At 41.9% G+C, this 26,538-nt stretch overlaps 1 protein-coding gene across 1 annotated transcript in view; it reads left to right on the top strand.

Annotated features, from left to right (window-relative positions):
• The first annotated feature begins 3,177 nt into the window (after positions 1–3,177).
• Positions 3,178–26,538, top strand: part of LOC124596008 (sialin-like) — a 153,826-nt gene continuing 130,465 nt past the window's right edge. The window contains exon 1 of the mRNA XM_047134960.1: positions 3,178–3,473. The gene's annotated coding sequence lies outside the window, so the exon portion shown is untranslated. The remainder of the gene's footprint in view (positions 3,474–26,538) is intronic.

Genomic DNA, 26,538 nt, shown 5'->3' with positions numbered 1-26,538 from the left:
GTTATGTGAAGCACCCTGTAAGTAACATACGAAGGAAAAATCGTTACCGAAAATCTCAAAAAGCACTTTATCGATTTGCTTCAAATTTTTACAGGTTACTATAATAAATGATTGGATACATGTACGCTATATATTTTAATACATATAATATAAAAATATGTATAGATTATATAATAGTGAAACGTTGTTAGCAAACAGGCGAGTTGTGTTTATGGCTTATCGACTTACGATTAGAATAGAATCTGAATTTGCAATAATAATGAACAAGGCTCGTGGTCAGAGAGAGGGAGGAAGAGGTCCATGATGCTACTCCAGGCGAGTGTAAAATGAATATGCGCAACTGAAAATAATAAACGCTAAAATGAAAATTTGGCCCTGTCTGACTACCCCCTGAAGCAGATCTTAGGATCTTTTAATGGACTTTAACATATAGATTACAACCTTAACACAAATGAATGATTAAGGCAACTAATACTACTAAATGATAAACGTTGTTCCTGCATATATATTTATTGTAGCTTAAAAAAAACCTTTATATTACAAAGTTTATATTTCCTAAGTAAAATTACTAATCAATTGCCCAACTCTGCTCCTTATCTAATTTCAATAACGCGAAATGACTGACATCATCTACGTGCCAAACATTAAAAGACACTATTTTGAAAGATGATCTACGGTGGTGTGGAACCTCAGTAGAAATGAACTAGCGTGATCACAGCTGTTTAGCTTTTATAGCCCCAATAAGGCGAAGCAATTGGCTATATCACCGTATGTACTGCATCCGGTGCGTCGAAGTGATGGTTCTCGTACTCGTCTGCGACGATAGAAGAACTCCAGCCACAAATAAACTCTTTCAAACACTAGGACAGCAGAAGGCGGTCCTCTGACTAACATACTCTAACACTGTCTTCTCCTCTCTGTGTTCTACAGACGAGAAACGCGAACACCCAGCCACAAGGACGGAGTTCAGATAACGTCTCAACATAAGTATAGGCAGAGGAAGTGCTCTCAATTACTGAACGCTGCGTACGCAACGACGACTTCCAACCCGGAGGTGAAGTCCAGAATCGTATAGGTTCGCAACAGTAGAGTGCCTAACCGTTCTAACTATAAACTCTCCTGAGAGCAAAGACAGCAAGTCCGCCTATATCAACAAAGCTGATATCGAGCTATCGTCACACACGGGCACTCACAACGGAAGACCTCGTCTCACCACCGCTGGCCTCCCAGCAAGTCTCGGCTCCCTACCCTCGTAATTCCGAAAACGAATCATATGCCCGAAACCACGGAATATTCTCCCTCTCTACAGATTCTTCCGAACTCCGACCAACCATATTTCAGTCTTTTGTCATCCAGCGCGGAAAGTTTGCGAGGAAAATCTATACTCGTACAATGGTACGCTTCTGAGTAAAAATCCTTGGAAATAACCCAGCCTGCGTGGTTTCCGAGGTACCGCTTCTTCATTCCTCTCACCTGCGTCCAAGATTTTTAGCGCTCGGAAGTATGATCCGGTTATCCTTCCGGCCCCTACTACTGTAGCGGCCAGCCGTCACCCTATTGTGCACCAGAGCTCAGGTGTCACGACGTCCGTCAAGCTACTTCCTGTGTTTAAGCAGGACCAACACCTGTGCGGGCCTTCCACCCAGAGCTTGAGTTCTGCCTGCCATTTCATCTCCACTGGCGTTCCAACCTCTATTAGTATAGGCAGTCATTCATTACGCCGTTTTTATAATAAAGACACTCCGTCACCTTTCATGCAATAAGCGTTAACAATTATTTACAAAACGTACGTGACAATGTCAGTCTCCTTTAAATATTCATATATACGATGTACTACTATCAAATAATACCTAATGTGGTTGTAGATCACGGCAAAGTATGCTTGTAAGGCGCGAAATTATAGCCACCTTACAGAGGAGATGGGCAGAGAGATAGGTGAAAATGCACACAGAAAGTGGGAAGGAGCAGATGGAGAGAGAGGGGGGGCAGGAGGAGATGGAGGGGGGAGGAGAAGATAGATACAGAAAGGGGAGAGGATGTGTTGGACAGGGAGTGAGGGAGTGAGAGGAAGCAAGACTAGATGGAGAGAAAGGGGGGGGGGAAGAAAAGATGGGCATTGAAAGAGTGGGGAGGAGGTAATGGACAGAGAGAGAAGGGAAGGGGAAGAAGATGGACAGGCCGGCCGGTGTGGCCGTGCGGTTCTAGGCGCTTCAGTCTGGAACCGCGTGACTGCTACGGTCGCTGGTTCGAATCCTGCCTCGGGCATGGATATGTGTGATGTCCTTAGGTTAGTTAGGTTTAAGTAGTTCTAAGTTCTAGGGGACTGATGACCACAGATGTTAAGTCCCATAGTGCTCAGGGCCATTTGAACCATTTGAAGATGGACAGAGACAGGCATATTAGAAACGTATGCATTCTGTTGTCTCTCTTTACCGTTTAACCATACCAAGTCACAGCAATGTGTGGCTGGGAGCAGCTAGTTGCACATAAAAACCTTATTACTACCAAAATTGAAGGATAAAAGTTATAAAATTCCAGATATATGGAAATTAAATGTCGCAGTACATACTTGTAAAAAAATATGTTACATAAAGTGCTCAAAAATGGTTCAAATGGCTCTGAGCATTATGGGACTCAACATCTGAGGTCATCAGTCCCCTAGACTTAGAACTACTTAAACCTAAGGACGTCACACACATCCATGCCCGAGGCAGGATTCGAACCTGCGACCGTAGCAGCAGCGCGGTTCCGGACTGAGCGCCTAGAACCGCTCGGCCACGGCGGCCGGCAAAGTGCTCAAAGTGTCACAAAGTTGTGCAGTTTTACGGTATGTTATAATACAAACTGTTTTGATATTTTGTCCTTTGGAGGGGGCCATGACGCCAAAGGGCTCTTGGATCCGCACCTCACGCGCGCTCCCCTATTCTAACACGGTGCAAAACCTTTAGACAAGTTTAGGTTAAAAAATGGTTCAAATGGCTCTAAGCACTATGGGACTTAACATCTGAGGTCATCAGTCCCCTAGACTTATAACTAACTACTTAAACCTAACTATAAGGACATCACACACATCCATGGTCGAGACAGGATTCGAAACTGCGACCATAGCAGCAGCGCGGTTCCGGACTGAAGCGCCTAGAACCGCTCGGCCACAGAGGCCGGCAGACCAGTTTAGGTCGCGACTTATTTCCTCCAGGGGGTGGACAGGACGCGCAACTTATGTTTCAATTGTGACACTCCTCGGCACGGCTGGAGACACCTCAAGTCGCCCGCAGGGAGGCAGGTTCGCTGCTATCGAGGGCGCAGCGCTGCTGCTGCGGTGACGAAACACAGCCAGCAGACTCCGGGCGCTGGCAGTGCTGTGGCAGCCAGTCTCTCCGGGACAGCAGACAGCAGCACACAGCAGGCAGCAGCTTACAGCAGAATACACGGCGCACCGCGGCAGCGCCACAGACCCGGGACACCCTCGCTGGGTACGTTGCACCTCACTTTGGCCCCGAATGTGACGACTAACTTGCCTCGTAACTGACGCCTGTTAAACTGACTCACAGTCACGTGATAAATGTCAACAACTTCGTTCATCAAGTAGATAGGAAAAATTTCTCCTCTTCCAACTGAATGTTTACTTTCTTCTTAGCCAAATCCGTTTCTCCCATTCATACTAGCCGCCTCTTCTTTTCACGTACCCAGCTGTTGTTCTGTAGGTAGAAGACGCACACAGCACAGGTTTCCAATCGCCATCGTCTACAGTTTTTGCTGTATTTCAAATTTTTTCTTGCGCTGTGGAATTGGATGAGGGTCTTCTTCTATGCGTTTCAAGTCTGCGATGGAGGCATTAACGATATTGTTAATAACTGCAGATATTCTTCCTCAGTTCCTACTTCAGTTATGTTAGTCATGAGATAATAAAAATCTTTGTATAATGCATACACGGGAAACAATTGGATTGACATTTCAGTGCTTCAAAGGCAATAAATAACTTTCATTTGCACTACACAGTTTAATCTTAAAAACATTACTTCCGTATTCTACTGAGAAAATTATAATCTCGTCTATTCTTGTCGATGGTTGACATTGAAGATGAACATTAACGTTACAAATTACAAAACGTAAACTAATTTTTCAACAATCGTGTTGATTACGTGCTGGAATAAATACTAATATATCGTTGTGGAATGCGATATGCAAAAACTTTTTGTTCCACGTGCAATAACCTTTATTAATATGACAAATTGACTGAGTATATTAGTAGCGAACTCATAGGTGTAATAAGATTTGGTAGTATAAGAAATAGTGACTGGCAGGAAGTGCAAGAGGTAGTCAGAAATAGAGGTGGGGTTGTAAACCGCGCACGGTCTTCGGTAAGTTCGCAATCGACCGTGAATAAAATCTACATAATTTTCGGATAACAAATCCGTTCGGAAGAATATTGACAGACACAATGCCGACTAGTGTACTACTGATCGTTATCATGATAAAGAAGTATACACTGCACTAATAACTATCGGAAACTAAACTGTGTGGTTATGTTGATAAATTTTGATTAGCTTGCCGAATTGTTATTACCTATGAAACTGAAAATGAGCTTAACTGTACTTGCTAGTTTAAATATTACGGTCGCCAGTCCATTTAAGGACAATAGCTATGAAACTGTGTTGCACTGAAATTGAACTTACGTAACAATTAATGACGTGCGGCATCGGTCATTACACCCACGCAAGCTCATTTAAACTTGCAAGTGATTATAAGTTTTTAGATGATTAGTTACCATTATATCGACTACTTTAGGATCATGTGAAACCAAAACTGAGTTACTTATTGTAACACGTCATGATGACTGAGTAACGTGGACTCACAATAACGTTAGCTGTCATTATATTTTACTAACCACTCATTTCTAGTGATCGAAATTAATGACCATAAAATAAAATAGTTAATAACAAAAGACGTCACAATACATGAGGCGATGCCGAAAATATAAAAGCCAAGATCGACACAGAAAGTAAATAGTCATAGAGTAACCCTTTTGAATCAGCTGATAAAATTTTACCACAATTTCCCAGGATTCAGGATTTTGTGAGTTAATGAACTTCCTTCTCAATAAGACAATGAGTATGGTTAGAATAGAAAAGTGACGTAATCCTTTCAGTCAAGGAGTAAAATTGATGTTTTCATTCGAAGAGCAAAATTACTTTGTGACGCTTTGAAGATTTTTATATTACAATCACTTTCCCTTTTAATAACGTGATACTAGGTTGTTACAGGGAAACAATGATGCGTGAAAATCATAATGATTAAAGTTTTAAACACACACTATATTGTTGGATAAAAGGATTCTGCGACATTGGAAAATCTTCTAAATGTCTAAACTGTTGAAATGATAGTTTTCCCTTTACATAAAACTGCTGTTAGTGAAACGTCATGATTTTCGGCAACTATTACTTGCGATAAGATTCCTCTTCCAGTTACGGGCAAAATTTAATTACTTGGCCACACAGTACTCTTTCTTTCGTTAACCTTTCCTTGAATAAACATTGAACTAGGGGCCATTCAACTTCATGCTCATCACATCTTCACAGCCTTGGCATACATTTTGACACCACGCCCTCTCCATACACTTGTTTCCGCGAACTATCCCAGACACTTCACAACCGACCTCTTTCACTGTTTACTTGCGACTCCAAACTCGCTCCCTTGCCAACCACAGATTGTAATACCACTCAGATTATATCATTAGTTACTATACATTGCAAAGCCCAGGATATTATCAGCGTGTCTAAGTACATCACTTACAAAATTGTTTTCAGTAGTTTGCAGGAAATTTATTCCACTATATTACAATTAATTAGCATTGACAAGAAAACATTGGACATCTACACATTTATGATCTAATGCAAAAAAGAAATACTGTGCTAAGTGAGGATTTCTAAGTTGTAGCGTTATAGAGTGACCTGCGAAAGCAGCTCAGCAGTACTCTGTCGTGTAAGTGCGTACGTATGTGAGTCGAACATGTGGAAGTTAATATTTATTATGATGTCATGTACACGACGAATCAACAAAATTCGCAGGTACACTGCAATTTTTAACAGACATTTATATACAGTATGTTCTTGTGTACTTACTTATATAGTCCAACCTAATTTCGCATATTACAATTAAGAATGCAGTATAACTCCCAAAAATACTCTCTTCTGGTGTGTTCATAACGCAGTGAAGGTCAATACGTAACAACAGAAGCCCTGATTATGAAGCACTGACATTGAAACGTACGCTATGAGAGTAAAAACGCTATGTGGAGACAGACAGGCATTAGAAGGCCCTTATCATTATTATTTCCCATTAATCTCACTGTCTCAGTTAGCCAAAGCAGCCACTATGGACACAATAAAACAGTACACTGCAAATAAAAATTTGATCTGGAAAGCATTCTAGACATTAGAAAGACTATACGGAACGTTTTACACGAATTTTATATGTCTATGTGCTTGATATTTTAGTCAGGTTTCTATACTTTGCCAAATGTAGGTAACAGTTTGAAAGCATATTTATGTCTAAATTAATTTGGCCAGAGTATAACGTCTCTTTGAAGTTCAACTGAAGGATGTCGGGTTACGGAATCAGCTGTGGCATTCGCCTGATACGATTTAGGGAAAGCACAGAAAACAAAAGTCTTGATTGCCAGACGGATATATATGAACTTGGCTCCAACATAATTGTACGATACGCTCTGAGAATCAGTTATTATTGCTAAGTGTGAGTTACACTACTCTGTTTCTTGTTTGCTACTTCAAAGTATCCCACCTATTATTAACCTAGTGTATTAACAAGAAAAACCAGAGGTGTCCACATTGATGACAACTTAAAACTGAAAAACCACATGGTAGATCTCAAAAAATGTTTAGGTTCGGCTATCTTTGTTAAAAGAATAACTGCCAAATTTGGGGATGCAGAAGTCAGTATTTTGACATATTATGCCTGTTTTCATTCACTGACGTCTTGCAGGATAATATTCAGCAGTAACTCCTCACTTACGCAAAAACTATTCATTGTGCAAATAACGTAATTAGAATTATGTGTAAGGCTCACACACGTAAAGCTTGTAGCATCTCTCTGACCAGCTGGAAATAGTAACAAAAGCTTCACAGTACACAATTAACTGACATAAAACTAGGACATGTGAGAATGATATTTAGATCTCACAGCAAGCCCCAACCGCATTGACCGCTAAGGAAGAATATGAACTGTAATATTCGGAACGGTCGCTGCGGAATACGATTGGTGTGTCTGCATGCCACGAACTCACGTCACTCATTTCATTTGGCGGATTTATGAACACCACTTCTTCACCATCCATGCTCTTTATACTTGTTCCTATCTGCAGTACAAATAAACTGATGTAAATGGGGCTTAGTCATGTAGTCATATTCAAATCATTGCGTCCCTCGTGACTATGTGTCTCATTTAAAACCACAACTGAACGGTAAACAAATGTCTTTCTCCTTATGCATGTTACCATTATAAAACATTATTTATAGCCTAGGTATATAAGATAAGAATAATGAAAAAGAGGATATATACATACAACTAAGAAATTCATGGAGCCTACACACATACGCTGTTTATTGTCGAATTACACATCGTAAGATTAAAGGAGCAGAAAGAGGATACCTCCGATATACACGTTGCTTTTAGATTACATGGTATAATTTACAAACTGGACACGTATTCTGCTGTTTACAAGTATACTCCAAGCTCTTAGGCAACTTTGTTATTGATCAAACAGATTATTCACTTGTAACAACAATTTTTATCCCACGAACTCTTCAAATGATGAAAAACTTTTTAGTAGATTGTCAAGGTATCTTGTTGTAACTTTACGCAGCTCTTTTTCCTCTTTGATATATTTAGGCAGTTTATTATATAGCTTAAATTCTTGGAAAATATAGTGGTTTGGGTCTTAACTTTATTCCTTCTGTCCATATACAAGCAACCACTGTATCTAGCTGTTTTTGTGATCATATGTAGAGCTGTTTGCTGCATAGTGCTCAACGTACATAACTGTAATTTGGAAGATGTATTCACTTCGAACTGTCAAACTACATCGCTTTTTAAATAGCTCGATGCGTTGGGTCCTCTCGTGACTTTTGGTAACTATTACGATAGCCCATTTTTGCAGTTTGAACACATTTTTCATATTCTGAGCGTTTGCAGCCTCAAAGCATTATTTCTTAGGCTTGAGCTTGGTTAATATCCATAGGGCATAGCATAGTCTGCTAATTCTTTTTCCAAGTAGTCTGTCCGATACGTACATCCTATTTTAACTGCTGATAGATACAAACACCTAAAAATTTTGTGCTAGCTGCACACTCTACAGTTGCATTATGTGCTTTAAGTCTGGTTGTACAAGATGTTTTACGTACACTGTATACTACGTTAAACACTAGGAATTATTTTGTCTTATACCCTGTTAAAATTGTCAAGGTATCTTACACATATAGCGCACGTTATATGCACCTTGTCATCAATGAATTTACTGACAGACTTAATCTGTGTCGGCCATATTGTCTTATTACCGCATGATCAAAGATGTACAAGTCGTGAAGCCAATGCAAAGACGATGGTTTGAATTGTTGAGACGTTTGAAATATGCTAACGCTGGTGGAAGCATTATTATAATGCAGAGCATGAATGATAATAAAATTCTGAGAAATGTCATATCTTAAAGAGTTAATACCTGCAAAGCTGAGAGTCAAACAGTACAAAGCGGAATTCGACAGGCGGTTCCCGAAACCGATTGTTACGTGTAATGGAGCCAAGTTAAAACGTTGTTTGGTAATCTGTTGAAGCAACGGTATTTAGTTTCTTATACACACGGTCCAGTCACATTAACGTGACGACCGCCAATGATCGACGCCAGTGTGCAATAACCACTCACATACGACAGATGGCAGCACTATCCGTGGCGCGTATATTAACCGTATCAGGGTGACGCGGGAAACAGTCCAGTCGTTGTCGTAATGCGGAAAAGGAGCAATTTATGTGACGTCCGAAAGAGCACTATCACCTTTCGAGCCAAGGGTGGAAGCACTTCCGACACGGCTAAGTTTATAAACTGTTCACGTGGCCAAATGGCACTAGCCAAAATCAGAGCCAAGGCAACTGTGGTGCACCACGAGCCATGTATGACAGGCATGAAATGTGGATCTGATACAATTAAACTTTCCTGAAGACATTTAAGTCTATCTTCAGCTTCCATTATTATCGTAAGCATGAAATGTATTCGCAGTTGCAAATATGGACAAACATGAGCCGTTAATGGAATGATGACAATGGAAATTTGTATCGGCCCGGGACTCTAACCTGGATTTCTTGCTTATTGTGAACGGTCTCCTTATCATTAGGCTATCCGTGCATGATCCACAGTCAGACCTTACTTACATACATCTACAACTTCCACGTGTCCACAACCTTCACTCGTTCATTCATTACGTATATTGCTATACTAGGGATGCTCGTTCTCGGCAAATAAAAACGATACGCATGTCTGAAGGAACATTGCATCGTACTTCTGAACAACACAGACAATGCAAAATAGTGTAGGTGACAAGGGTGTACAACACCTGAGGAGATATGTACGGGCGATTGACCGCCTAGAAGCCTAGATGAACCAAGGGGCCACCAACAATGTCTCCTCAGCGATCGTTCAGCGAACATTGTTGCGTATGGGCCTCCGCAGCGGATGCTTGGTTCAACGATGCTGACTGCTATTCACTGGCGACGAAGGCTGGAGTTTGTGCGTCAATATCGCAACTTCACGGCCACTGAATGGTAATGAGTGATCTTTACATACGAGTCACGTTGTATGCTCCATGGTACAGGCGGCCGTTGGCGTGTGCAGCATGAAACCTCTGAAAGCAAACACCATGCAACCGTTATGGTCTGGGAAATGATTTCCTTGGGTGATCCTGTCATTATGAAAGGCACGATGAATTAACACAAGTATGCAACTATCGCTGGGGACGACGTCCATCCCTAAATGTAGTTTCTTTTTCCTAGGCAAAATGGCTTCTACCAGCAGGACAATGCAACGTGACAGACTACTTGCAGTGTTACGTGATTCGAAAAGCACCGGGATGAGTTTATCTGCTATGATGGCACCAAACCCTCCGGATTTAAACCCAGTCATGAATCTGTGGGTTCACCTCGATCGGGCTGTTCGTGTCATGGTTCGACAGCCGAGAAGCGTAGTGCAGCTAGTCACGACACTGGAGTCGGAATGGCTCCACGTCCCTGGCGGTGCCTTCCAGAACCTCAGTCACTCTCTTCCTGCACCTCTTGCATCTGTCCGAGCTGCAAAAGCTGTTTATTCAGACTTCTGACAGGTGGTCACATTAATGACTGGATAATGTAGTTGAAAGACACTGATGGGCCAAAATATTATGACCATCTGTTTAATACCGTGTCAGTCCACCAATGGAACTCAATACACCATCGAATCTGCGTGTCATGGGTCCGACAAGTCCTCGATAAGTTACCAGAGGCACGTCGTGCAAGATGTTTACCCACAGGTCACACAGTTCCCGTAAACTGCGACCCGATGGCTTGGGGGCAAGCGTAAGTGGCGTCCCATACCGTCGAAGAGGTGTCCCATCGGGTTTATATCAGGCGAAGCTGGTGGACAAGACAACAAAGCGAGTTCACTAGCATGCTCCTCAAGCCACTACAGCACTATTTTTGCCTTATGATATGGATAGTTATCCGGCAGGAAGATGCCGTCGCTGTTGGAGGCAACATAAAACATGGAGGGACACAGCTGATTCAATTATAGTTCACACAACTCCCATGGAGCCGAGGTGATGTCCCCCACAGCGTAATATGGCCCCCGTCGACTCGTCTTCGTAGCGCGACGTTTCGAGCAGCCACTCGCCTGGACGATCTGGTACATGGACACGACCATCGACCTGGTGTAACAAGAAACGTGGTTCATCTGACTGGGCGACACGTTTCCACCGATCCACACTGCAATCTTGATGATCCCGTCCCCACTGCAATCGCAATTTATAATGTCGTTGCATAAAATGGGAGTACGTAGAGGTAATCTGTTTTGGTTGGCTCATGTTCTACAACGTGCGCTGAACAGTGTGCTCCAGATGTTCAAATGTGTGTGAATTCTTAAGGGTCCAAACTGCTGAGGTCATCGGTCCCTTGACTTACACACTACGTAAACTACCTCATGCTAAGAACAACACACACACACGTGCCCAAGGGAGGACTCGAACCTCCGGCGGGAGGGGCCGCGTAATCCGTGGCATGTCGTCTCTGACCGCGCGGCCACTCCGCGCAGCTCAGTGTGCTCTGCACCAGGATTATACTCTGTCGCCAGATCAGCCACAGACCGCTGCCTATTCCGCTTTACATAACGAGCAACTCTCTGATTTCCACGTTCTCTGCTGAGACGTGGACGTAGAGCACTTTATCGGCTACTCGTCGTCTCGTAATGAACTAATATTATTTTGAAGTGCATTTAAATGAACACTCATTTGAGTGGCTGATGCACAGCAGAGCGTGGTATAACGCTTGTTCGATTGTGCAGGTAATGGTTGCCGCGGATAAAAATTTTGAAATAGTAGGAATGGTACGATTAAACTCGTCACCGACTGTAGACTCTCTATATCGCCGCACCATTAACTGCGATGATCTATGCCTGTTATCGACATTGATACTGATGAGTTATCGGTCCTGGCAGTTCCAAGACTTTCGATAATGATTTAATTTTTAAGTTTGAAGTCGAATAACGAATGGCAAAAGTAATATTTTTTCGTGTGATTTAATTACAGATTAACAATTTTATGATTTTTTTTCCTTTACTTGTACTGTGAAACCTTGCTTCTTGCCAAATTTCATGATTCCAGGTCAACGCGAAGTATCCTATAGGTTTTGATGATTGAATTTGGGAGTATGAAAATGTGTGACATAAATGGCCGTATCTTTTGACTGCGTTGATTTGGAAGTTTACATTTATTACACTATACTACGAAGGGACCTTAGACGACATGTTGTGACAAGAATTACAACTTGGCACATTTATCTGTTCCTGAAAAAAAGAGGTCTTAACAGACGGACGGGTAGACACACAGTTTACAATTGGCAAAATATCCTTGCCGTGAGATACAAATGCAAATTAACTACTCTCGGATTTTTTTCCTGTAGTTGTACCATGAAACCTTGCTTCTTGCCAAATTGCATAACTCCTGGTCAACGGCAAGTTCCCGTAAGTCATGCTGAATGAGTTTGAAAGTATCAAAATATGTGACATCAATGGCGATGTGTTTTGATTGTCTTGATTTAGAAGCTCCAATTTTTACAACTGCCAAGTAACCCTATACTTTAATATATGACATGAATTTCAACTTGACACGTCTATCGGTTCCTGAGAAAAAGGCTTTTTAACACTCGGACAGACAGACAACAAAGTAACTCTATAAGGCCTCCGTTTTTCCGATTGAGGTGCAGAACCGTAAAAACAGATAATCATCCAGTCCAACAATAATGAAGCGGACACTGTAATGTAGGCATAAGTCTCGCCAGAAGAACGTGTAGGCCTTTATTGGTACCTTCAATTGTAGTCCATAAATCTCGATACAATGTGTGAATAATCAAGATGGCAATCTCGTCGCTCAAGTTTACACACATCTCACTTGTACCGCGAACGATACACAGTCGAGTATTACACGCTCCCATAACATAATGGATAACGAACAAAAGACTGCAGCAGAGAGAACATCAAGCACTGCGCCGCAAAAGACCGTTACCGTGTAGACAGCAGGAATTCTCAGGAACAGAAAACTCGTAACACGACGCGATATATCGGGCCATGCTCAAACATTTTCTATGCCGACGATAGGAGCACGCGAACAGCCGACCCGCTTCGCCGTTTCCGACATGTTACTGATAGTTCCCAAGGGCAGGGCCGTAACTGCCTGTCCTTTGTCAAAGTCGTTTATGTCAACATATTTTTCCATTCGCGGCCCGTATCGTCGCTAGAATGGTTCCGCATTTGTTTCTGCTTCACTTACACGACATGTTTCAGAATTCCTATAGCAGGTTTCTAAAGGATTTTAGGGCAACTTAGATAAAAATTGATGAGGAACCGCTGTGCGGAAGTCTACCGTGTTGACGTAAAATAAGTTAGAAGATCGGTTCACTTTCAAATGTCTCGCATCAGGTAAGTGCTCTGTGTACGCAATGGTTTCTGATCTGTGTGCTCTACAGGATCTGCTCCACGGTGATATCTTGCTATTCGTTGCAGTGTTCACTGATGCATGCTTTCATACACGGGATCCACAAACCATGATGTACGTCCGTGGTCCACCACAGTCAACTTGAAACATTAATTTGAAAACTTTTAAACCTGTGTTTGTATCAAGTTTGTCTCTGACAAATGTGTAAAACTTGTTGTGATACAGAAATACATAAATGTCAGTGCAGGGCAACAGAACTGTGTTAAAATAAAATTTTGGACAGAAGTATGTGAAGCACACACTTCACGATGCGAAATCCGGGCTAGCCAGTACGTCAAACAATTCGCCTGTGAGAGAGAAGTCCTTTTTTCAAATAAATTTACGTGTGTTATTTGAATGGAAAATAAAAGTATACAAATTAAAATGTTGAGCCTGAATATAGCTAATCTTTATCTTTAGTTTTTCAAATAATGTCTACTAGAACTATTAATGTTATTACACAACATAAAATGTAACGCATCTCACTTTCTGATAATTTACTTAAAAACTTAAAAGATAGCACATTTCTGAAATCTTTTACTCATATGAAACCTCTGAACTGATATGGTATTTTTCATAAATACATTCCGACAGTCACTGTACCTTACAATGGGCAGAAATTTCACTGATAATTAAATTTGCTGGCCTACCTGTGCGAACGGAACGCTCTCTGTTCTGCAATCTGTTATTATTAAAATAATGATGAAACTGTCAAAATCACATTTCATTTACCGTACTTGCGGAGTGCAATGCAAGGCGGTATCTTACCACTTTTCATTAAAAAATCCTTCTGCTGCACACAGCTCGCGTTGTGCTATGCGAGTATACAAAACACATTCATAAAGGTAAAGAATGAAAAATGTGTCGCTAAACTTAACGACTGATATATGAGAACAAAGACTCCAAGTTAAACTATGCTTCATTAAGCCACACCAATACACCCTTTCATAAAGTTCTCACAACTTGATTGGCAAAATCTTTCTCAAAAATTTTCCTGTGTACAGTTACTTTCCTTGACACTTATCTCAATTATAAGACAGATCCATGTGCTTCACTATAATACTTCTTACAGTAAATTTAAACCATACACAATGTTCTAACAATAAGAAACTTCACAATTACGAATATATATAAAAAAACTACATTACCTTAGAAAACTTCCCTTCTGACATTCTTCCATTTATATCATCTCTGATGCACAAAATTTTTCGTCAGATTAAATTAATACAAAATCCTTTTCAAATAACGCTGCCACCACTACATGGCAAGTCAGTTTCCATACTTCTCAAAGCAAATACATAGCAGACTGTCTAATACACACTGGCTGCTACTATGACAAAATAAAACTAACCTCTCTGACCAAGATCTGTGGTCTCAAGAAGGGACTTACAAAGAATATGGTTATATCGATACTCCGGAGATACAGTACATTTATCAGATTCGTAATTTCATTGGAATATATGGCCAAAACTTCCTGAAAATTGTCATGACCAATAAAATAGCTACCTTTCAAACTCTCTTAAATGTAAACATACCAGTGCCTCGTAGTCGCTGTTGTACTCAGGCGAAAAGTGTATGTGATGGACTGAGGTGATCCAGAAATCGGCTCGACACATGCGTTGTGCGACTACCATTTAAAGTGATTTGGTCTTCAAACTCATTTTCTATCCAAATCGTACTTTACTGGACATGGGTTCGTCACCAAAACTTTGCTTCCTACAACGCCTAGGAGGCTGCAATAAGCACTATATATGCTTTATTTACCGAGTCGCGTGCCCGTAACTTCATCAGGCGGCAGCCGGCCGAAGTGGCCATGCGGTTAAAGGCGCTGCAGTCTGGAACCGCAAGACCGCTACGGTCGCAGGTTCGAATCCTGCCTCGGGCATGGATGTTTGTGATGTCCTTAGGTTTAACTAGTTCTAAGTTCTAGGGGACTAATGACCTCAGCAGCTGAGTCCCATAGTGCTCAGAGCCATTTGAACCATCAGGCGGCATTCGATCAAGCGGAGCACTATAGTCATAATGTTTTGGCTGATCCTTGTGTGTGTGTCATCCGTTAAATTTCAAACATACCCGTCATGTCTTTCGGAATGAAGACACAAACCAAAGTCGACAGAAATCCTTCCACTGAATGAGAACGTTATGTTCGTTGGTCCCAATGGCGTCAGTAGGATGGGAAATGCTGTGCTAGAAATTGATTTACCACTCCATTTTGTGTTAGTTTCCATACTGTTCCATACCACAAATAAGACACCACAGTTCACAAGAGCGCGTGAATAATCCACGTGGCACATTTACACATCTGATACGGCATCCACTGTTCTGAGAAAAGAACGATAACTCAGCATTACTGGGCTCATGTAAACATAGCAATGTTAGATGTCGCACATTGTCACCAGGCAGCGAAATTAATGGAAGAAGACAGTCTAATTCGAGGTGATGGTGAGTGTCGAGCTGGTATCACACGTTGGTTAGATTGATACCCCATAAATTCTGAGACCGAGACATTAACTGAAATTGGTCGTCAGTCGCCTCAGTCCGGTTGGTTGCTTTGTGGGGTCTGAAGGGACCAGACTCACCTCAGTCGGCAACAGTGCGAATGGGGAAGACATTAGCCAAGAAGATTTGTAAAGCTTTTCAGTAGAAATTACTTAGCTCATAACTGTCATGGGGGGATTTTATACGAAACACATGTTCTATGAAAGTTCATGTAAATGTTCTCCATAGTATAACACTGCAGCTAGCACTGCCAAGTGGACATTTCTTGGCGCTTTCGGTGACGTGGGGCAATGGCCTTGCCGTAGTGGATACATCGGTTCCCGTCAGATCACCGAAGTTATGTGGCTGGTACTTGGATGGGTGACCATCCGGGCCGCCATGCGCTGTTGCCTATTTTAGTTGGTGTGATGTAACAGTATATACGACTTAGCTGACCAGACCACCTAAGCGCTTAGGTCCAATAGCTGTGTTAACTGCATTGCCCTAGGGTGAGGCAGAGAACGTGGAAGTCTCATTTCCATATTTCTTAAGATTCCTACCCCCACCTGCATTGTACCCTAATGACGACAGTGTCTCAGATTTTCATCTCTCCCGGTTTACAGAGGGAATAGATCTCTGCTAACACGTCCGTGGATGGGGCATATATTTCCAAGCCCTTGTCACCTGCAAGTGGTTTCGTCGCCAGCCGTCCGCAGCTCCTAATGACGGTAGCACGACAACATGCGACAACCGTCACCCTCCCGTGATACAAGTTCTCCGTCACCGCGCCGTCACAGTCTGTCCGTGGGTAAATCCTCTTAACAGCTTTGTTTTCTCATCGATTATTTCTGTCATTAGTCTCCGAAGGACTGTGTGTGTGTGTGTGTGTGTGTGTGTGTGTGTGTGTGTGTGTGTGTGCGTGCGTGTGCGTCAATGAGATTCCGCACGCGTTACCGGTAACTTCCTGTATCAGCCTGACTAATACTAATGGCAGAGAACGTATTGACGAATTAACATGAAGCTGCCCTTTGGCTTGTTTACATTTGGTTTAAATAGTGTAACAGCACACGAATTATTTACAAAAGAATCGAAAAAATGTACAATACGATACTGCCCCTACAACTTATTTTAGAGTATCTACTGAAGATATAACGTATGATTACAGAGTTTTTAGATATTGAGAAAGCTTTTGACAATGTAGACTGGACTACACCCTTCAAAATACTGAAGGCAGCAGGTGTAAAAATGCAGGGAGCGAGGAATTACCTACAACTTGTACCCAAGCTACACCTGTACCACAGTTACAACAGTAGATTACTTGGTTGGTTGTTTTGGGTGAGGGGAGCAAACAGCGATTTCATCGGTCCGATCTGTTTAGGGAAGGACGGGGAAGGACGTAGGCTGTGCCCTTTCAAAGGAATCATTCCAGCATTTTCCTGAATCGATTTAGGGAAATCACGGAAAACCTAAATCCGGATGGCCGGACGCGGGGTTGAACCGTCGTCCTCCCGAAGGCGAGTCAAGTGTGCCGACCACTGCGCCACCTCCCACGGTGTAAGAATCGAAGGGAATGAAAGGTAAAGAGTAGTTGAAAAGTCAGTGAGACAGGATTGTAGATTATCGCAGATATTACTGAGTCTGTTCACTGACCAATTAGAAAATCACACTAAGAAGAAATTTTGAAAGGCAATCAAAGTTAATGGAGAACAAATAAAAGCCTTGATGTTTGCCGAGAAGATACCAATTCTGAGACGGCATAGGACTTAGAATAACAGTTGAATGGAACGCATAGTACCTTGAAAGAAATTATGAGTGTCAACAAAAGTAAAACAAATGTAGTGCACTCTAGACCAAATAAGTAACGCTACGCTGAGGGATTTATATTAGAAAATGAAACATGAAAATAGTAGATTAGTTTTGCTATTTGGGAAACAAAATAATTGATGAAGGCCAAGGTACAGAGAATATAACGTGCAGAGTGGCCACAGCAAGAAGTGTATTTCTGAAAAAAGTGGAAATTGTTAACATCTAATATAAATTGAAGTGTTAGGAAGTCTTTTCTGAAGGTATTTGTCGGGACTGTAGCCTTGTGCGAATGTGACAAATGCAGACAAGCAGTGAGCAGAAACTTTGAAAATGTAGGTCTATTGAAGAATGTTTCACATTAGATGAGTAAACCGGGTGACTAATGACGAGGTACAGAATCGAACACGTTATAACGGAACTACACCTACACCTAATTGCAACAGTTGATGACACGTGTTCCTAATGTCGCTGTCGTCTGGGAAAAAGCTTCGGTTCCGGAGAACAAATTAAATAAAAAAAAACGAAAAATCAGTTATAGCGAAAAGTTATGGCGCGACTAGTTCTACGCAATAACGATCGAAAGAATTTTGACAGATGATAAAAACTGAAAATTGGTTAGTGATATTTCAGATACAGAAGTTAAATATTTTTTAGCTTAGGCTGTAATGGTCATAGAAAACGGTCGCCAGCTCACAGTGTAAGCGAACAATATTGCATAGTTGTTAATCAGTTTGGAAAAGTATTTATGCAAAATTAATGCAAGCCAGTCAGGAGAGAACTGTAACAATAACACTGACTAGATCTCAGAGTCAAAATCACAGGTAGCAACATGAGATAAATCTAACCGTGAAACCAGTTAAGCAAATTTCTCTAAGCATTTGCACTTGACTGCTAAATGTTTGGTACTCAGTTTACCTAATAAATAGCTTCGTGCAGCCTACCACAACGCCTACTACCAATATTTCTACTATTGCAATTCTTCTTAAACAAATATTTTCTGTTAAGCAAAATATGTCTATTAGCGTGTGTAATTTTCATTAAATAATACTGACTAACTTTTGCATAATACTGTTACATATTTTGAACAAGGGAACAGAAATTATTTGATCACAAAAGAAATTAAACATTCTGATTTACAATAATCTTTAAGAACTCACTAAAATTACTTCTTCATAATCGCCGAATATTAACACTGGATTTTTAAGTGACGATTTGGCTGAGCAACAAAGTCCATTTTCTTTAACTATCGGTCTCAATTATTTAGTAACTTCCACTTTCTTAAAGAAATCATCAACATTGAATTAAGTTCAGCAATTGTAGTGTTTTTATCGTCAACAGCAACACTCGGTTTTAATTAACAATGACAGGATAGCGCATGTAACACAGCGTTACCGTTAAGTTGGTAATTATTCACAAAATCAAACTTCTACGCTGGCAAGCCTTGGTACACTTCTGAATAGTAAACTTGGTCTGGTCTTACTTCTGTGAGTGACTGTTGGTGCTACGTAAGGTAATAATCACTGACAATGCATGGCAACAGGCTCATCTCGCTTAGCAGTAAACAATTTTGAGCGAACAGTGCTCACATATTAATTCCTGCTGATACCTTTTACACTGTCCTTAATTAACGCCGTAATTATGCGCGGCCATAACATACAGTTCTTCCAGTTTGCTACCTTACAATGTGGCGCACTACGTGCCGTTAGCAACCACTACGCCCGAGCGCTTCTGTCACCCAACTGCACTGTGCGCGTCCGCGCCAGAGACAACGTTCCCTACTTGAAATATATTCTTTGACTGTTCACAACAGCAAATCGCCCTGACTGCACCAGCGTGTTTAGTACACATTATTACATAATTATTTTTTAAATATTGCAATTAATTGACATTATCATATTCATTCATACGAAAATACTTAAAAAATAATGGCAAAATATATTACATAAAATTTTGTAAACTTTCGTCGCCAGTTTTGTAAAGGACTCGTCGCTTCTGCTGTGGAGGCCGACTTGTCACTTTGGTAGGCCGAGTTTGTGAGTTCGTGAAAGGGCTTCTGGCGCAGTACGCCGCTAAGACGATTTCTCTCTCCCAGTATTACACAGTTGTGCCTCAGGGACAGGTAACAGGATAGGAGAACGAAGGTTCTACCACACTCCAACAAATTAGTAACAAAGTCAGACAAATGAGTTAAAAATGTTTACTTATGTCTGTGAATAACGAAGTATGCTACACTGCATGTAACATAACACACAAAAGGCCCTCAAAGGCTAAGGGAAAATAATCGTAGGTCAACTTCACAGTTCATAGCAAATTCAATTTTACAACAACTGTCTGTTCACTTCTAACAGTTCACTAATCGATGCTCCTTGTCTAAGTTAGCCCTGGACGATGATCTATAACCAAGTGGCGATACCTGCTGTCCTGTCTTCAGAATAGGCTTCTGTCCGTTGTCGACTGATCATTGCGGATTGTACTAGACTGGCAATTGGCCGAGATGAATTCAGTATCTTCGTCCTCAGCGATGCCTGTGGCGTTGCTGGAACTCGCGCAAGTGGCGAGTCTCTACGGCACCAGTTCGTATCTTTGCGTCTGTGGTGCTTTTGCCGTGGCTGTCTCTTGTTCAGACGACACAGCATAAAAAATTACTCCATTGCTCAAAATTACAACGTTAATACTGCGAAAATTTCTTGTGTCAGACACTGTGTTGTTGTGTTGGAACATTCCGGTGCATGAAGGAGTCGTCAATTACGAAGGAAGTGTGCGGAACAAAAATTGTAGAGGGTGACAAAGGCTTCAATACGGTAGGCATGTTCAAACAGAGGTAGGTTGCAGCAGTTACCTGGAGATGAAGAGATGTGCATAGGGCAGACTAACATGGGGAACACCACAAAAGTCGGTATTTCAGTCGGTATCGGTAGCGCATTCGCATTTCCCCCTCGAAAGGCAAAAGCTCTGGGTTCGAGTACGGGTGTGAGAAACAGTTTTAATCTAACAGGAAGTTCCAAAACATCGCACACTCCGCTGCAGAGTAAAAATTCACTCTAGATGCTGATTCTTCTTTCCTTCACTAACAAGGGAAGGCCGCCAACTGTGAAATTCAGATTCGATTCATACTGCGCATAATAAAGCTCATGGCCAGAGGTGTAATGTGGCAAAGCACCAAGATGCACTTCTCAGCCGTTGTCGAGAAAATCGACAGTTAAAAGAAACCGTTGCGTTGAAATACTCTCTACGATTAATGATTTTCTACAGCGTCGTGGCGCAGCGGTAAGCGCTCGGGTTCGTAATCCGAAGGTCGCCGGATCGAATCTCGCGCCATCGAACATTTTTTTATTATTAGTTTTTTGTATTTAAACAATTAATGAATTGCTTATGCATGTTGGTGAAGGCAGATCGCTCTCCAATTGTACCGCCTTCATTTTTCCGTTTTGTTTAACAGGGTGTACCAAAGCTCTCACGTCCGCACTGATTTTGACGATGTTATAACTTGCGCTAGGGACCGCATCTACCTTCTTTCGAAGTTAGCAGGCAACTACGCTGTTATGCGGCGGCTCGTTTCGGCCCATTCAACATCTGTCCTTCAAGTGTAACGAGCGAGTAACGGAGTTTATATTTCATACCTGCCACAGCAAATTTGTGTTCGTGGGATTTACTATTCTAATTCGAACATTTGACTTACGCTATATGTATTCGTTTCGGAATATCGTTTCTACGTCTTCCGTTAACTATACGTGGTTAACATTATGAAGACTATTAATAACATTTGTGAAATACAACTTTGTTTGCGAAAAACATAATGATGTTCGAAGACGCCAGTTTTTCCACGACAAACGACTTTCAACAACTTAGTATATGCATAATTGTTGCAACTGATTGCCGGGAATTTTTATATATATATATATATATATATATATATATATATATATATATATATATATGTGTGTGTGTGTGTGTGTGTGTGTGTGTGTGTGTGTGTGTGTGTGTGTGTGCGTGCGTGTGTGTGTATGTGTATATACACACATTTGAATTACAAGAAACAAATACCAAAAAAAAAAAAGGTTGCATGGCGGGAGATTCGATCCGGTGACCTTCGGATTACGAACCCGAGCGCTTACCGCTGCGCCACGACGCTGTGTGGTTTCTTTTAACTGTCGATTTTCTCGACAGCGGCTGAGAAGTGCATCTTGGTGCTTTGCCACATTACACCTCTGGCCATGAGCTTTTATTATGCGCAGTATGAATCGAATCTGAAATTCACAATTGGCGGCCTCCCCTTGTAAGGGCAAGTCAAAACTTGCTTGTCAGTGACACAGTACCTGATCAAAAGTGTCCGCACACCAGTTAGTGGACATTAATATGCCGGCTTGAACTCTGCGGGGGACACTTCCAGTGAGGCTCTATTATGACCTCGTTGTCGACGTGAAGTTATACACTAATCTCCTCCTTCAGTGAGGTTTTGCTTGTCTGTAGAGGAGTGGAAGACCATTAGTCCTCAAGGGTAGAAACCGGAAAAGGTAGTGATGTTGAACACTGTGGTCTGGAGTCAAATCGACGCTCTAACTCATCCCAAACGTGTTCGATTAGGTTCAGGTCGGGACTATAGGAAGGAAAGCCCATTTCAGGAATGTTGTTGCCCACAAACCATTATCTGCCACATGCTGATTTACGAAAGGCTGCACTGACATGCTCATACAATCATTGTCTCCCAAATGTTCCTCTACTGTACGCAGTGTACAATCTACCACTACATGGATACTCTGCGAATCACACTTAAAAACTGTCTGGCAGAGGAATCAGCGAACCACCTTCACAATAGTTCTCCATTAATCCAGTCTCGAACAGTGTGCGGAAAAAACGAACACGTATATATATTTCCGTGCGAGTTTTGCTTTTCCTAATTTTATTATGATGATCGTTTCTCCCTATACAGCTCGGCGTCAACAAAACATTTTCGCATTCGGAGAAGAAAGTTGGTGACTGAAATTTCGTGAGAAGATTCCGGCGCAACGAAACACGCCTTTGTTTTAATGATGTCCACACCAAATCCTGTATCATGTCAGTGACATCTTCTCCCCTATTTCGCTGTAATACAAAACGTGCTGCTCTTTTTTTAAACTTTCTCGATGTACTCCGTTAATCCTATCTGGTAAGGATCCCGGACCACGCAGCGATACTAAAAACTGTGACCTCACTGAGAGGTAATCACGAATCCAGTCACGTAACTGAGACGATGCTGTACAATGTGTTCATATTCGTCTGTAGTTATCATTTTCTTGATCACACTAAGATGACCACACTCTAACCACGGGAAACACACGTATACCCTAGCACCACCGACTCCTTACTTGACTGTTGACACAACACGTGCTAGCAGGTAACGTTCTCCAGGCATTTCCCATCCACAAACCCTTACATCGGATTGATACATGGGGTTGTGTGGGTCATCCCCCTAAATCACACGCTTCCAGTCGTTCACTACGCAGTGGTGTCACTCTTTACACCACAACTGACGTATGGCTCATGAAAACCACACATTGCGTGTTGTACCACCATACAGCGAGACCTTTAGAGGTTGTGGTCCAGCTGCTGTACACACCGGTACATCTAATACCTGCAGTTGATGCATGCCTGTATTCGTCGCTATCCACAAGTTAATCATGGCACTGTTGGCCCAGATTCCCCCACTTCTCAACGGCGATTCGGCGTATATCCCTCAGAGTGGTTGGTGCGTACACCGTCCATAAACAGCCCTTCTCAATCGATCGCAGGCATGTTCCATAGGATTCATGTCTGGAGAACATGCTGGCCAATCTAGTCCAGCGATGTCGTTGTCCTGCAGGAAGTCATTCACAAGATGTGCACGATTGGGGCGCGAATGTCGTCTATGAAGACGAATGCCTCGCCAGTATGCTGCCGATATGGTTGCACTATCGGTCGGAGGGTGGCGTTCACGTATCGTACGGTCTAGAGAGCCTGTATACAGAGAGAGTGGCCCATAGGTGAAGTTGCCCGTGATTGGTTGATTAGCTTTGGCGCCATTTTTCTGCCAAACGTCTCTCGCGCTTCCTATGTTCGCCGTGCTTTTGAGTTGAATTGAATTTCAGAGCACGAAACGATTAAAAGGTATTTGAATTATTGAGAGACTTGTTATGCGTTGTGCATGCATTATAGATTTGGTAGTATATCGTTTTTAGTACGTAATTAGCGTTTTGAATTTGGCAAAATTTGTAACTTCTTGTTGCAGTCTGAAATGCCCAGTCAGGAAGGAATGTGTAACTCTTGTAATAAAGTTCAGGTACAACTTTCTTAATGGTATATATTATCCGAAATATTTATTTAGTTACGCCTATAAAATTTTTTGGTTCTTCACTTGGCTCAGAGAACTCTTAATTTAAGGTGTCTGTTTTTTTAAATATTTTTAAGTCTCGCAAAACAGGTAGGCCTATTACAATTTACTGCATTTTAAGCTCTTATTTCTTTAACAGTTCGTGCATACTGGTAGCATCACAAGCTTTTCTGAAGCCAATATCTGACAGTCCTCGCTGGAAACGGAAAGTTCCTGTAATTGTTGTGCCATGCTCATTCGACTTTATAGCGTCAAACTTTATTTCGTTCCGAATCAGAACACTAGGAATTATTCTGGTTTCAGTATTATTGGCTGACTGTTGACGCAGGCAAGTTGTAAGCACGTTTTCCGCAGTTGTCGTGGTTGCTGAAACATTATTCGTAGTAAATAATTGTAGGTACTCCGGAAGACAGTTTTTAATAGGCCTATTTACTGTGGGGTAGAAGGGATACGGCAGTTTTCTTGTTATATTTGGTCGTTATTACAGTAGCCCACATTTAACATTGTTGTGTTGTTGTTGTTGTTGTCTTCAGTCCTGAGACTGGTCTGATGCAGCTCTCCATGCTACTCTATTCTGTGCAAGCTTCTTCATCTCCCAGTTAACATTACCTGATTTTTATAATCTTTTTCGTTTGTTATCTAAAGGAGGTATTCAGTATATATACATACATATGTAAAGTCGTAAGCAGTTGTTTACTTGTGACATGCAAAAAGTTTGAAGACGTGACAAGAAGTACTAATACGTCTCACACTTTTTGCATGTCACAAGTAAACAACTGCTTACGACTTTCATTCATCTGACGTAATACAGGTACGTTAAATCTTTAGCGTTATGCACTTCCGATACAAAACAAATGCTATACACTATATTTTTTTATTTACGTTACTTTCATTGCAATATGTCTAGTAAACGGACTTTAAAGGGGATAAATGCAAGTAACGAATAATTTTTACAGCCACTGTATCAAATTTTCCTGTGCTGTACATAGTAGGCTACTATGAGTATATTATAGCTGTTAAGAAAGGCATTTAACGGATGATTTCGCCATATTGTCTTGTGCTTTTGATTCGGTGAGTGTGTACTCCACTACTCCACTACTGCCATTCAAAAGTCCTGCCCGCAGTTTAGCAAAAAAATGGCTGCCGTATCGTCCGGTTGGCCACTTTCTCCCTATACAAGCTCTCCAGTACAGCCGTTACGGCGCCTTCCATGACCACCGGCGGCGTATGTCGACCCCACATAATGCCACTCCAAAACAGCTGCACTCGCTGGACACTGTGTCTAAGGCGTTCAGACTGACAGGGTTGCCTCCCAACACGTCTCCGATGATTGTCTTGTTGAAGGCGTATGTGACACTCATCGGTGAAGAGAACGTGATCTCAGTCCTGAGCGGTCCATTCGTCATGTTTTTGGGCCCATCTGTACCGCGCTGTATGGTGTCGTGGTTACAAAGATGGACCTCTCCGTTGACGTCGGGAACGAAGTTGCGCATCATGCAGCCTATTGTGCTCAGTTTGAGTCGTAACACGACGTCCTGTCGCTGCACGAAAAGCATTATTCAACATGGTGGCGTTGCTGTCAGGGTTCCTCCAAGCCGTAATCCTTAGGTAGCGGTCATCCACTTCAGTAGTAGCCCTTGGGCGGCCTGAGCGAGGCATGTCATCGACATTTCCTGTCTCTCTGTATCTCGTTCATGTCCGAACAACATCGCTTTGGTTCACTTCGAGACGCCTGGACACTTCCCTTGTTGAGAGCGCTTCCTGGCACAAAGTAACAATGCTGACGCGATCGAACCGCGGTAGTGACCGTCTAGGCACGGTTGAACTACTGACAACACGAGCTGTGTACCTCCTTCCTGGTGGAATGACTGGAACTGAACGGCTGTCGGACCCCCTCCGTCTAATAGGCGCTGCTCATGTATGGTTGTATACATTTTTGGGCGGGTTTAGTGACATCTCTGAACAGTGAAAGGGACTGTATCTGTGGTACAATATCGACAGTCAACGTCTGTCTTGAGGAGTTCTGGGAACCGGGGTGATGCAAAACGTTTTTTTGATGTGTGTATTACGGTCGCAAGTAAATATGATGAATAGTGAGAACATGCGAAATATCGCATAGACCTCTCACAGAAATGAAAAAAAAACCCAAATATATGGGTGTGAACTACGTTGCAACAAAGGAATTAAAGAGTCAAAACTTCCAAAGCGGAACGCAAGCGTCATAACATGTGGTACTTGTGAGGATGAAATAGGAGGTACGTACGTCTGGACGTCCCTTCCTTACACCTCGCTGTTGCATACGAATGTTACACCACGACACAGATGCGAATTTTAATACACCAAACATATACGTGAATGACTGTACGAACAGTTCCTAATTTAGTGAAAAAAAAGAAAAGAAAATGGCACAAGGGAGATCTGCACATCGATTTGCGCAGTCGCAGTCCAACACCGTGACCACACAACCACGACCACTTAGCTGTTCGACTTTGCTCGATGTTGCACATCTTTAGCTTGGACTATTCGCTGTTTATATTTTGCTTCCTTTTTATCGGTTCGGTACGCCTTCTTCCTGTTTTCATGCTTTATCTGTGTTCGGTTTTCGACGGACTGTACACTGGGACATCT

This window comes from Schistocerca americana, chromosome 2, assembly GCF_021461395.2.
Source record: "Schistocerca americana isolate TAMUIC-IGC-003095 chromosome 2, iqSchAmer2.1, whole genome shotgun sequence".
Lineage (NCBI taxonomy): Eukaryota > Metazoa > Arthropoda > Insecta > Orthoptera > Acrididae > Schistocerca > Schistocerca americana.
The sequence above is the reverse complement of the archived record's forward strand: the minus strand, read 5'-3'. Positions and strand labels throughout refer to the sequence as shown.